Here is a 14,108-nt window from a genome sequence, read left to right as displayed (position 1 = left end):
CAGAACCTTCAAAAACAGCAGCAGCAGCTTTGGCCCAAAAGTTCAAAACACGTGGGAGCATCTCAGAGGCAAATCACAGCCAACCGGAAGCTTCCACAACGTTTAACATCTGTGCTAACAAACACCTGCCCCTTCCTATCTAGTGCCTTTTGTTTCCAGTGAAGAGAAACATCTCCGGATCCAGGTCCTCTTTTCTCACTATAACCCTGCTCCGGGGTGGGCACCTGGGCTTTGACATTGTTCTTCATGTTTGCTCAACAGTCATAGCAACCAGGCCTGTGAGCATGTCGGGAAAGAAAGAATATACCTGGTGCTCTGAGGTGTCTGTCCAGCAGAGGAGGGAAGACGGTCTGTTGGTCTCCTGGTTGGGTGGACTTGGTGGGGGAGTGCCTCACAGGATCTCCTCTGACCCGCTCCCCCATCTCGCTCCCCCCACCTCACCACAGTCTACACATGAGCTGTTCTAGTTCACAACACACTCGTGGTTTGTCGTCCCCCACCCCCAACCCCCAAGTTAAGGCAATAAATAAGAAAAATTCCCATGGGAATCTGCCAGTTCCACCTTTAAGAGAGGGGCTCTCCAACACAGGTTGTTGAACAAAACAAGCCACTTCACGGTTTTGGCAGCAGGACTGGGGTCTCGAGAGACTGAGCAGAGATGAGAACTGGCTGAGACCCAGAGCTGCATTCCCGTGCTGCCTTGTGCGGAGTGGCTTTACTTCACCAGACCTGATGACTATGGCCTGGGCCATCTGCTCAACCAGTTTTGTCTGCCTCCATCAGCAGAGGCAGCAGAGGCAAAGGGCAGGCTGGGTAAGGGACTCCAAGACACTGGCTGCCTTTCCTGGGCTCACTCTGCAACTTGAGGCATTTCCATGCAAGAATGGCTTAGTCGGCGTCCTGGTGGGGGATTTTGCTCTCTAAGCCAACAAACCAACCACGACAGCCTGAAACAGCCTGGGGATGCTTCGAGGGCATTTGAGGGATTTCTCTACTTTGGAGGCACCAGGGTAAGCAACACACGCGTTTCTGGCAGAACGGCCTTCTCTTCTGCAACCTTGCATTTTGCCTGGCCTGTCTGGGCCTCAGCTCCCCTCCACTTCATAACCTGAGGACCTTAACTGAATTAACCTCTTAGGAAGCTGGAATGGTGATGGGTGGCAGGGGGTCCTGGGTGTGGTGCTCCCTGAGCACTGAGGATTCAGGCTGGGATTTTGTTTTCTTTCCTACATCCAAAATAACAGGGGTGCAAGTCTGAGAAGATACAGCAAGTTCTAAGCCAGTTTCAGAAAGAACTGATGGTGAGCATCAGAGAAGGGGAAGGGTGAAGGGAGGGGAGGTGTGGGGGAGGGGAGGTGTGTGGGGAGGGGAGGGGAGGGGCAAGGGCTGGTTCCTAAAACCTGAAGCTCCCAGCTCAGCAAGTAAACAATTATCCTCTCTCTCCCCCCATTCTCTCTGTCTCTGTCTCTGTCCCTGTCTCTCTGCGTCTCTTTTTTCCCTTCCTTCTTTCCTCTCTCTCTCTCTCTCTCTCTCTCTCTCTCTCTCTCTCTCTCTCTCTCTCGGCTTCATGTAGCCCAGGTTACCCTCAAACTTCCTTTGTATTGGAGGATGACCTTGGACTCCTGCCCCTCCTCACTTTTGGGATCCAGGGCTCTGGCCTGTTAGGCAAATGCTCTACCCACTGAGCTACACCCCCGGTCTTCAGAGTCAGGTTCGAATGAGCAAGTCGGAGAGTAGACTGGCTCCTAGCACAAAGTGAACTCTGGGAGGGAAGGCAGGCAAGAATCATGCTAAAATCAACCACACACTCGAGCATTCCCTGGGTGCCAGGCATGGCAGACATTTCCAAGTCACTTCCCTCAACTTTACGACCACCATTTTTTTACACATGACATTGAGTCTCTGAGACTTAAGTCAGGCCCTCCCCCCCCCTCTTTTCTTTTCTTTTTTCTTTCCCTCCAGCAATCAGACCCAATCTCCGACCCCACTTTTTAAACAAAACCAGTTGAGGCAGTGACTCTGGTCAGCTATGAAAACCCGACATGCTTCTGCCATTGCTATAACTTATGAGGAACTTTCATATTGGAGCCTTTTATCTCTGTATTGGAGGCGGGACAGACCTGCATGCATTTAACTTCTTTCAGTCATTCAAAGAGACGGAGAAGCGGAGAGAAGAGCCTGTATTAAATCAGGCAAAATAAGAGGAAACGGACTTAACAAAATATTATGGTAAGAGCTTCAGGTTTCTATAAATCACCCCCATTGAGCTCTGAAATCCCCAAATTACTATTGTTGTGCTATTTAATATTCCCGATCTGTAACAGCTGATGAAACCGTGAAACGCAGCCAAACATGGAGTCGGAAAACTTCTTTAACTCAATTTGGACTCCGAGTTACCGAAACAACAAAAACAAGACCCAGCACACACAGAAGTGGAGGTGGGGGGGGGGGGACAAAATCAAAACCTTCCAGGATTTAACAAATTTCAGTACAAATCGTGAACTGGATCCCTTCAAACCGTTAAGAGGCCTGTACAGAAAGAACACCGCCCAAATCAAATCGCCCGGAGGTTTCCCTCTGCAAAACAGCCTGTGGCTCCCTCGTCAGAACCGGAGCCAGAGTGGAAATTGGTGTGAAAATTAGTGAGTGCAGACTGCCGCAGAGCACAGGGGAGAGAAACCGGAAGGCAGCGTTCCCTGGGTATTTGCAATAATAACCAAAGCAGAACCAGCTGCAGGCTGGCACGGTGCACCTCGTCCCAGTGCCGTGCAGGCTGACGTTCAAAGGGCCAAGTAAGTGGATGGTTAGGTGCAGTTTCACGCCTCGTTGCACAGCTAAATAAAAGGAAATATACATACATATATTAAGTGTAACTGAAGTTCTGTAGCACAGACAGGCTTTCTCTACTTGGGTCTGGAGGTTCCAGTTATCCCATAGCCAAAAGTTTTTGAGGTAGGAGGAGGTTTTTACCATAGGCCAAGGATCACCAAAGTAATGTAAAGGTTGCTTTCCGTTATTGTAAGATCATCCAAGGACATCCCTGGATCGTAAGTGCTCTAGCCATGCCGGAGGTGGGAGGGGGGGTTTGGTGGAATAGGGGCTGAGTGTGGAGGGGTTGCTAGGAGCTAGAAGGGGAACAAAGGCAGGACAGGAAGCAGGAATAAGAACAATGCATGAATTGAGCATCTACTGTATACCAGGCCTGATTCTGAATGTGCTCTATAAACATACGTTGGCCTGTGAGCCTAGGCAGTGGCTAGTGTAACTACATTTGTTTTACAGTGAGGGAACTGAGGCAGAAGTGGAATTGTCTCACAAAGGTCACAGAGCCAAGAGGCAAGTGATTGAGTGCCAGGGAGCCACCCCCCCACACACACCAGGATGCCTTCTACATGTGTGCTAGCTGCCATTGGCTAGCCCCCTTCCCAGCCATAGTGTAAACACAGGGGGTCTGGATGTAGCAGACATTTCGTTTATAAACAGACAAGAGCTCAAACATCTGGCCTTTCCTCGGCAGCACAGACACTGTGCAGGTACTGGCTGTTTAGTCCGCTAGGTCTGTTGCAGAGCATAAATTCCTGGAGACTCCTCCCTCTTCCACACTGGCCTGAGGGCCTGAGACACCAAGTGAGGGCTTCTGTGGCAGGCCTCCTGACCACTAGTATGGCTGGGGCATGTGGCTAAGAAGCAAGAACTTTGGGTCCCCACACCAATCTGTAGGTGCCCACTAGCAGCCAAGGCCCAGCTCTGCCACTTTTAAAACTTCAGTGACTTAAGTGCAGGGTCTGGTCCTTATTTTATCCCCACCTCTCCTCTCCTCCCTCCCTCCCTCCCTCCCTCCCTCCCTCTCTCCCTCTTCCTCCTCCTCTTCTTGTTTCATTCTCTAGACTAGCTTTAATTGCACTAGGTAGCCCCGGCTGGCTTCTTACTTGCCATTCTCCTGCCTTATCTCCTAGAGCTAGGATTATAGTTCTAGACCAACATGCTCTTTAACTGTCTGCATTTACTAAAACATTTAAAATTTGTGTGTGTGTGTGTGTGTGTGTGTGTGTGTGTGTGTGTGCGCGTGTGTGTGCACTTGTGTGCATGGCACGTTTGGAGGACACATTGAACTCAGGTCTTCAGGCTTGTATGGCGAGCCTTTACCACTGAGACATCCTGCCTGTCCCCATCTTCACCATTTTTAAATGTGTGTGTCTACATTAGCATAATTAAGCTACTACCACTACCACCATCCTCAGAAGCCTCTCATCCTTCCATGGGCTAAAACTGACCCCATCAAACACAGATTCCCTATCCTCTCTCTCCCAGCCATCGACCACCCATACACTCTCTTCCGTCTTCCCCACTTTGCCACCTGTAAGTGAAGCGTCACGCGACATTTATGTTCCTGTGACTTATTTCCTCAGCACGATGTCCTCAAGTTCATCTTTGGAACAGGTGTAGGATTCTCCTTTCTTGTTCAGGGCTCAATATATGCCACCACCTGGACATACCACTGCCCAGAGACACCGTAATTTATGTCCACTTATAGAACGGTGGATGAGAATCCTCCAGAAGCCTCCTTCCATCATGTGCTCTAGTTAAACATGACAGACACCTTCTTCTTGATAGACATGATTACGACACATCACTATTCTTCAGTCACTGTTCCCGGGGTACCCACAAATGCTGTGGCTGCAGAGATGGTAGGATCTTTGGGCTTCTAGAACATTCTAGTTCAACCTTAAAAACCACAGATATTTTTCGTGTGTGTGTGTGTATTTGTGTGTGACATATGTACGTGTGTGTAGGTATCCATACATGCCCACATATGTGGGAGCCACAGGTCAACCTTGGCTGTCACTCCTCAGGCTGCATCTCATCCTCCAAAGAACCCACCAAGCTCCACCTATACAACACTGGGCTTATTCGCACACATCACCTCACCCAGCTTTTAAAAATGTAAGTTCTGAGGATCAAACTCTGGGCTAGCACTTTACTGACTGAGCCATCTCCCCAGCCCTGGGAGCTGGATTTTGTAGGGACATCATCGCCTGTTTTTGATTGATATTTCAACCTCTTTAAAACAGCATAAGCCAAACGAAATTGGCCTAGAAGCTATGTTCGATCCTCTGCGTGACCTCACCTCCTAACCATAGCTGCAATGGGGTTCTGAAAAGGAGGCAGTGGAGCTCAGTGGGCCCTGTGACTTGTCTGGGGTCACACAGGAGCACCTGGGCTTGAAGAGAAGCCCTGAATGGCACTTCCACCTTCTGCCTGAGGCTCACACTGTTTGCTGGTGACTTACAGTGCTGAAGACGGGCCACCTGACGCAGGGGAAGAGGTGCATTCAGTAGGGATGTGAAGCTATCATTAGACTTGAGAGCAGATCCAAGGTCCAGTTTGGTGGGGACTAAGTGCTCCTGACCCACAGTGGCAAAAGCAAAGACCCCCTTTACCCCCGACCCCTACCCCACACAGTTTGTGCGGTCTGTGTATTGAGCCTGTCCTTATGACCTCCTTCCTGGTTGTTAATCAGGATTCTGGTGGGTGATGACTTTCAAGAGAGGCTGTGTGAACTCTGAGATTTACAGAATCTGGGGTCTGGCAACCCCAGTCTGACATTAACCCTTTGGTTGTAAGACTGAGACTCTCTTTAGCTTGACTGGACTCCCTGGGTTCCTCTGGAGACAAGAACGGGTTAAATGGTGCATCTGTTTCCTCTCTTAGAAGGTCAGGAACCCAGGCATGGTTTAAAAGCATTCTTCACACAGCAGCAGATAACCCCTCGACACAGGCCTTTGGCAAGCTAGCTGTGGTGCTCTCTTGGGGGTGAGGAGGGGGGGGAAGGCTCTGCCCCAGGGCAAAGCAAGACCACCTTCAGGGTGTGCAAGAGGAAGAGACCCTCTCTCGCCTTGGTCCCGTCTAAAATATTCTAGAATGTTCTGGGCCCTTTGGAGCTCTCTGGCCCTGGTGGCATTTACATTCTATTTGGGATTGGGGCTGGGGTAGGATTAACGCAGCAGCTCAATGTGTAATAAATAAGTAGATTATTGAGTTGAGCAAGTAGCATGAGGGATTTCAGAGCCGGAAGCAGGAAGATTCATGATGGTAAATTAACAGCTAGTGACCCACAGGGAGACTAAAATCTCTGTGATCCAGATGTCTTATCCACATGACCCCAGCCTTCTCTGCTCCTTCCCTGTCCTGATCACGCTGTGTTCACCATCCCCACAAATCCCATCTGAGTGACACTGTCCCACCACCCTAGCTGTGAATCTTAACATCTACACCCACAGTCACTGTAGGAACATCAAAAGTCACCAATGCTCACCAGGGGCTTTCCAAATGCCTCTCCAATATCCCCCCTCTGCCTGACCTCTGTTTCTTCTTCTTTAAATTAGAACTTGCAGGGTTGTGTGTTGGTTAGTTTTCCATTGCTATAATGAGATACCTAAGTGTGGATACTTTATTAAGTAAAGAGGTTTTTAGTACTGGAGTCCAAAGCTTGATGGATGCCAACAAGTTTGGCTCTGGGGAGTACCTCAGGGTGGATGGGATTACTAGGGTGGAGGCACATGTAAGTAAGAGTGCTAACACAGCAAGGCATGCTGTGCACAAGACATGGTGAATGTGTGCAGGGTCAGTTCTCTCCTACCATTTGGGCCCAGGGAAACAATTCAAGTCTCCTGGGCTTGGTGGCAAGTGCCTTTGCCAGCTGAGCCCTGTAACTGTTTTTCGAAGACTGACTTCAATCTCTTCCTATAGCTGTTTCAGGAGAGGAAACTAACCTTTACCCCTTGGCTCTAGGGGATGGGAGTACAGAGGCCATGCCTAGGCACCCCAAGCTTTGTGCTTCCTAGGGGACAGGTTAGCACTGTTCTCCCTAGAGGAGGAGTCAGGATCTAAGCAATCTTCCTAGACTAAGCAGACAACTGTTCCTAGATGGATCATCATCACCTCCCACCCCTCCACATACCATCCATCTACCTGCCTGCCATTCATCCATCCACCCACCCAACACATCCATCCATCCACTCAACCACCTAACACATCCATCCATCCATGCATCTACCTATCCATCCATCCACCCATCCATCTATCCACCCACCAATCCATCCTTCCATCCATCCATCCACCCATCCATCTATCCACCCACCAATCCATCCATCCATCCATCCATCCACCCACCAATCCATCCATCCATCCACCCACCTACACATTCATGCATCTATCTATCTTTGAACTATCTATTTTCTATCTATCATCTATCAATCATCTCTTATCTACCAATCTATCTACCTACCTATGTATCTCCCATTTACCTTCTATCTATAATCTGTCTATATCTATGATCTATCTATTAATCATCTATGATCTGCTTGTTGATCTTCCTTCTATCATCTGTCTATATCTATCATCTCTCTATTGTCTTTTTTTTTTTTTTTGGTTCTTTTTTTCGGAGCTGGGGACCGAACCCAGTCTATTGTCTTTCTATGTATGCGTCTGTCTGTATCTTTACACCAATGCCCTTCTTCCCCCTTCCTGCAGGTCATACCATCCAAAGGGGAGTGGAGACACCAGGGCTAAGCTGCTGGTTAGCCAGAGCCGCACCATTTCCCTCATGGGGATCTAGCCCACTGCTCACAAGCAGGATCCCACTGTGTGAGATCTACACACATACACATCCTGACACAGCTTGTGGGGAGGCCCTCCAGCAAACATTGCCAGCTCTTAGCTGGAGGCTGGAACCCTCAGTGATAATGTCATTGTTGAGGAGGGTCTGTCAGAAAGACCAGCAGGAGGAGGTCACACTTTTCCTCAGCTGTGAGAGATGTCTGGGGATCCTGCAGGCCTCTCCAAGCTCCACTTGCGAGAGCCAAACCTCCTCACTCCCACGCACTTCCTGATTCCCGCTTAGGCTGGGAATCTCTTACTATTGACTTACTATTACCCTTCAAATTGACCCATGTTTTTTTACTTAAAGTTATTTAAAAAAATAAATGTTATACACTTTGGAATACAGAAAACCAGTTCTCCTTGCCCAAAATAGAAAGGGACTCTAAAAATAAATACACAGGGAGGGAAGCTATTGAATTACAACCAGATACAGCAAAATGATGGAGGGTTGGCACGAGAAGCTTGTGTGTCAGGGACAGGGAAATCAGCAAGTGTCCCCCAGCCTCGAGGACATACTGGCCTTAGTGTTTTCTTTGGCAGTGCTGAGAAGAGTTGAAAAAGAGATGATTTCACTGCAGCCCCTGGTCTGAGGTGTAATGGGTGTTCCAGGAAGAGGTGGAAGGTCCTGGGGTGGGTGTGGCAGGAACTGCTCCAGGGCAGTGAATGGGAGAATACTAACCACATCACAGCCTCCACTTCCAGAGGGCTTCGAGCTGCCTCTTTTCTCTCCTAAGGCCCTGCAGTGGAGGCCACACCTCACTTACAACCACACCCCACAGTGCTTGTCCTTCTGAGCTTGGATCTAGGAGTGCTGAGTTTTAGGGTGTATCTGAGGTGGACCACACACAGTCTACGCCTTCCTGTCTGTTTCCCAGGAGATGCAGGTAGAAGGTCTGAGCCTATGGTTCCTCTTGGTGTGTACTGGGGATGGGGAGAGGTAAGACTATTTAAATAAATTTCAGAAGGTTTAAGAGTGCACCCTGCTCTTGGAGAGGTCCCAAGTTCAGTTCCAGCACCCACACACCACTGTGACAGGTAACTCCAGCTTCTGCGGATCTGGCGCCCTCTTCTGGCCCCTGAGGGCACCAGCACTCAAGTGCACATACTCACAAGACACCTACACATACATATAATTTAAAAATAAAAGCAATCTTTAAACCCCAAGGTAACAACCCTCTCCCAGTCACTGACAGGCTTCTTCTTTTTCTACTTCAACTACTTCAAGCGCTTTGCCTCAGTGGGACCAGCTTCTGTCCTTCAGCCCCTGGCACCTTTTACTTAGCACGGTCCTCAAGCTTCATCCACACTGTGGCATGTGTCAGGATGTCCTTTTTTTGTTTCTTTGACAGAGGGACTGGCGATATTGTCCCTTGCTGGCCTCTAATCACTGGACTCAATTGATTCTCCTGCCTCAGCCTCTTGAGTGGCTACTGCCACAACCTCATACCACTCTGTGCCTTTCCTTGTCTGGATGCACAGGCCGCACTTTGCTCACCGCATCTGCTGATGGACACTTCGCCTGTCCCATCTGCAGGCTGTTGGGATTAACATGCAATGAATGAACAAATACAAAAGTCTGTTCCAGTCTCTGCTTTCAATTCTCTCAGGCACATGTCTGTGGATGGATAAAACCCTCCTTTATTTTTCCCACGTGCACGAGTGTATGGTGTGCGTGTGAGATCATTGCATGGTACGAATGCTTATGTGCCCGTGCTTGTGTGTGTGGTGGCCAGAGAGTGACACTGGCTGTCTTTATCAATCACTTTCCACCTTATATATTGAGGCTGGGTCTCTCACAAGTGTGTTCCTTGATTTGGCTAGCCAGCTTGCTCCAGAGATCTCGTGCCTCTGCCTCACTAGAGCTGGGATGCAGACAGGTTGCCACGCCTATGAGACATTCATGTGAGCACTGAGGATCTGAATTCTGGTCCTCACACTTGTCATGGCAAACACTTTAGTTACTAAACCATTACCCCAGACTATATAAAGCATTGCCAATGTAAACTCAAGTTGACGGCTTTCTCTTTTGGTTGGGGGTCAGTGATGGGGACTGAACCTAGGTGACATGCAAAGCCAGAGCTCTATTACTGAGCCCTAGCCATCTCCTATTTGCAACATCATTAGAAAGGACCTCACAACCTCTGGGACATTGCCAAAGGAATGGGGATCCTCTGTTCATCTCCTACCTCTTCCTTCTGGTCTATCTGGGTAGTGTTCACCGCCTTGCTGTAAGAAACAACCAGGTCTCATATCTGTGGGAATTGAATCTAAGACCTTCTTGGATATCAAGGTTTGGAGGACGCTGAATTCCCTTATGTAAATGGTATGGTATTAAATATAACCCACACAATCCTCTTGTATACTTTAAATCATCTCATGGCTTATAATACAAGGTCAGTGCTATGTAGACAGTTGTTACCCAGAACTTCTGGGAATAATGGAAGGGGGAAAGTCTGTATACGTTTCATACAGATGCAATCTTTCCCCGCCAAATATGTTTAACCTGTGGTTGGTCGAATCCATAGATTCGGACCACACAGATACAAAGAATCAACTGTACTGTTTCCACAGGCCTCGCCATATTACAAAAAGACCACAGGACGACATGTTGTGTGAGAGAGTGAGCCCTCAGAGCAGGTGTGAGCTGAAGGAGAGAGAGGCAAGCATAGCCTTGACCCTGCAAAGAGAAGTCCCACCTAGGCCACCGTACACGATCCAAGAACAAGACTGAGGCTGAGCCCCAGCCTTGGAGATCAGCATTCCAGCCAGAGCTCACAAGGCTCTGTCCTCGAAGAGGTCCTGTTCTATCAACAAAGACCAACCATCTTCTGGGTGACTGTTTACAGCTGGAGAAACCAGAGTCAGTCAAAGGGAGAAGGTGGGACATCTTCCCTGAAGGTCCCACTGGCTATGGGGACATGGGCTGTAGACATGTCCTCAGTGATCGACCCAACCGTCCCACCATACAGAGGCCCAAGGGGGATCATCTGTCACAGTAACATGACTTTCTTCTCAGCCGTCTCTTGGCTCAGCCATCATAATACGGCTCATTCACGTTTAAATGTTTCCGCCCCATTTATCTAAGAGTGCAAGTGATCACTCTCTCCAACTCCATCAGTCTCTTTCAATTCCAAGCGCCTCAGCCTTTCCATGTCCGGGGCATGCTACATCTGCTTGACAAACGGGGAGCAGCTGCCGGGCTCAACTCATAAATGAATGGAAAGTCCTGGCCCATCAACATCTGGTTCAGCCATTTCTGGAGGCCCTTCCTCAGCTCTGTGGCTTGCTTTGAGCTGACCAGCCAAGGTTGGCGTCCACCTCCCGAGGCAGCTGCTCTGAACTCTTTTGGCGTTGACTCTTCTGTCCCCATGTGCTTTTTTGGCCAAGGCATAGTTATCTGTGTACATGCAAAATGCTCACAGGCTAAGCCGGTGTGGCTGTGTGAGTACATACCTTGGCAAACCCAGCCACCCAGCGAGAACACTTGTTCTCACTCTAAAGACAGCCTAGAATTTAAAAGGAAGAGGTGGGCAGTGGCTGAGGATGGAGCTCAGTTTGTAGAATGCCTGCCTGGTTTGCACAAAGCCCCGGGCTCCCCAGCAGCACAGAAACCAGGTGTGGTGGCATGCGCCTCTAAGCCTAGCATTTCAGGGATCAGAAGTTCAAGGTTGTCCAACCGAAGCTACTTGAAGCTCTGTCTCAAAAGAAAGATGGAGACTGAGAGAGGAAGATACTTGATGCCCAACCTGTGGCCTCTACATGGACATGCATGGACTCAAGTACCTGCACACACACACATGCACACACCCATACACACACACCACATCACACACACACCACACATACACACACACCACATCTCATCTCCATATACCAAACATACATACACACACATCACACATCACACCACATCTCACACACACATACCACATACTACATCACACACATACACACACCACATTACACACACACATCGCACCACATCTCACACACACATACACACACACACCACACCATATCACACACACACATAACATCACATATCATACCACATCACACACACACATCACATCACATATCATACCACATCACACACACGTCTCTCACACACACACTACTTCATACCACACACACCACATCAGACATCATACCACATCTCACACCCCCCACAATATCTCTCAGACACACACACACACACACACATACATACATACATACACACACACACACACACACACACACACACACACCCCACATCACACTTCACACCACACCAATCTAACACTTTAAAGGTCGGTGTTCAATAGCAGCAGAACCCTGCCCTTCTGCACTCCCTGCCCATGAAGACATTTAGCCAGAGGCCGGGTCAGTCTCAACATGAACTCGCTTTGCACAATTCTTCCCGACTTGAGTTTTCAACCTGGGAACAGGAAACCCTCAAGCCCGACTCCATATGAATAGGCACTTCTGACCGAGCCCTGAGCTTTCACCAGATTCTCAAAGGAGCCCCAGAGGACTTTATTCATAATTAACTTTAAGGGTTCCCCTGCCTACCATGTCTTGTTTTCAGGGAAACTTTAAACCGTTCCCCAATCAGGCACTCTGGGAAACCTGGAGTACAAATGTACTAATACAGAGGGTGTGGTTACATAAACATTTGAAGTGGCCCTGCTAGTGTTATAACTATTTTAATAGAGGTCATGTCTGAGGCTTTTGTTCAATATATATATTTTTCCTAAGGAACTCGTTTGGCCTGAGGAGTTGTCTTAGTTGGGAAAATTTTTATTTCTTTCTAAGCATGAGGGCCTATTTGATCCCCAGACCCATGTGAGAGGGCCAGCTATGGCGGTATATACTTAGAATCTCAGTACTTGGGAGGTAGAGGCAGGTGGACTTCTGGGACTCAATAGACAGCTGACCAAACTATGATGAGCTCCAGGCCAATGACTCACCCTACATTCAGCAATGTAAAGTGGAGAGGTGTCTGGGGAATGTTATCCAAAACTATCATCCTCTGACCTCCACAGACACATGCACACATATTCACACATGCCCATATGCACATGAACATGTACATATGCTAGCATGTGCTCAAGATGCACACATGTATATGCATACACAAAACCTCCCAATCTTGTCTTGTGAAGCGTAAAAATAAAAACGTAGGGTTGGGGATGTGGCTCAATGGTAGAATGTTTTGCTTGGCATGTGCAAGATTCTGGGTTCAAACCCAGACAAACAAATACATAAATTCATATTGAACCATCATGTTTCTCAATTTTCTAATTGTAAGGGAGTGCCATATGCAGGAGGCTCATGTAAGGGGTACTTTTACTAAATGTACTGGTCAGGTTTGAGAGGGTAGCTCAGTGGAAGATTACATCTATTAATACCTGATGTATTAATCAATCCACTTATTACATTTGCAGTGAGTTCTGCTCGGAGCACTGATTTGGATATAGAATCTTTCACTGCAAATGAGCAGAAGTCAGCTTCTCTAAAAGGAAAAAAAATACCCTTGTGTTGAAGTGGGGTAATACAGAAGTCAAAGCAAAGCCACAAACTCAACAGGAAGCAGAGAGAGACGATAGCAGTAAGGACACACGGGCTTTGTGAGGTTGGTGCAACAAATACCCCCAAGCTTAGCGAATGAAGGCAACAGAAGCTCCTACTCTGAACTCAGAGTTCACAGCTCTGCGGGCCAGAAGCCTGTCTGACAGGGGCTTCAGCAGGGCCAGCCACTCCGAAGCATGGAAGGGGGACAGTGCTTGACTATCTCCTAACTTCTCGTGGTTGCCACCCAGCACTGCCACTCCTTGAATTTAGACACATCATCTGAGTAGTTACCCACGTGATCACATGTAATATTCCTTGTGACTGTCTCAGTGACTAAATTTTTCTTATCCTCCGTGGGTCTCAGTCACTGGGTTAGAGGCATCCCAGCCCCAGTCCAGTAAGACCTGGCCTTAACTTATTATATCTGCAAAATAAAAAAATGACTTCCGGTAAGATCCCAGTCACAGTCTCATTTCTGTGTGGGTGACATTGCTCAGTGGCTAGGGGCATGCCTGGTGACCTGAGTTTGATCCCTATAACCCCTGTTAAGGTAGAAGGGGAGATCTTATTCCATAAAATTTCCCCCGACCTCCGCATATATGCCCCACCCCCACACGATTAGACATTTAAAAGAATCATATTCCCATATAGTTGGGGCTAGGACTTCCATAGATCTCCTGCGGCCCACATGTAGCCACAGTAAGTGTGATGGGAGTCAGAGCAATGGGCACTAACATCTTTGAAAAGACCCACAGAAAGACACAGCATTAGAGCAGAGATCTAAATGAAGAAAGGACATGGGCCCTGAGGGTGAAGGGTACCAGGCAAAGACCCAGAGGAAGAGATACCCAGGCCCGTGCCCCTTCCTCAAACTGTATGACCAGCGCTTG

At 48.4% G+C, this 14,108-nt stretch overlaps 1 protein-coding gene and 1 long non-coding RNA gene across 8 annotated transcripts in view; one reads left to right on the top strand and one right to left on the bottom strand.

Annotated features, from left to right (window-relative positions):
- Positions 1-14,108, bottom strand: part of Col23a1 (collagen type XXIII alpha 1 chain) — a 290,407-nt gene that overhangs the window by 192,586 nt on the left and 83,713 nt on the right.
- LOC120095095 (uncharacterized) lies at positions 596-13,669 on the top strand. 6 transcript variants are annotated; one of them, XR_015631584.1, is made up of 4 exons: positions 596-1,010; positions 1,245-1,301; positions 2,145-2,229; positions 10,234-12,926. It is a non-coding gene; the product is annotated as an uncharacterized LOC120095095 (long non-coding RNA). The 6 variants fall into 6 exon arrangements; XR_015631583.1 differs by having other exon boundaries at positions 718-1,010; positions 1,963-2,229; positions 10,234-12,920; XR_015631585.1 differs by lacking the exon at positions 10,234-12,926 and adding an exon at positions 2,325-2,858 and having other exon boundaries at positions 751-1,010.

This window comes from Rattus norvegicus, chromosome 10 (genome assembly GCF_021556685.1).
Source record: "Rattus norvegicus strain SHRSP/BbbUtx chromosome 10, alternate assembly SHRSP_T2T, whole genome shotgun sequence".
Taxonomy (NCBI): Eukaryota; Metazoa; Chordata; class Mammalia; order Rodentia; family Muridae; genus Rattus; species Rattus norvegicus.
Note: the sequence above shows the minus strand (reverse complement) of the source record. Positions and strands in the feature narration are given on the sequence as shown.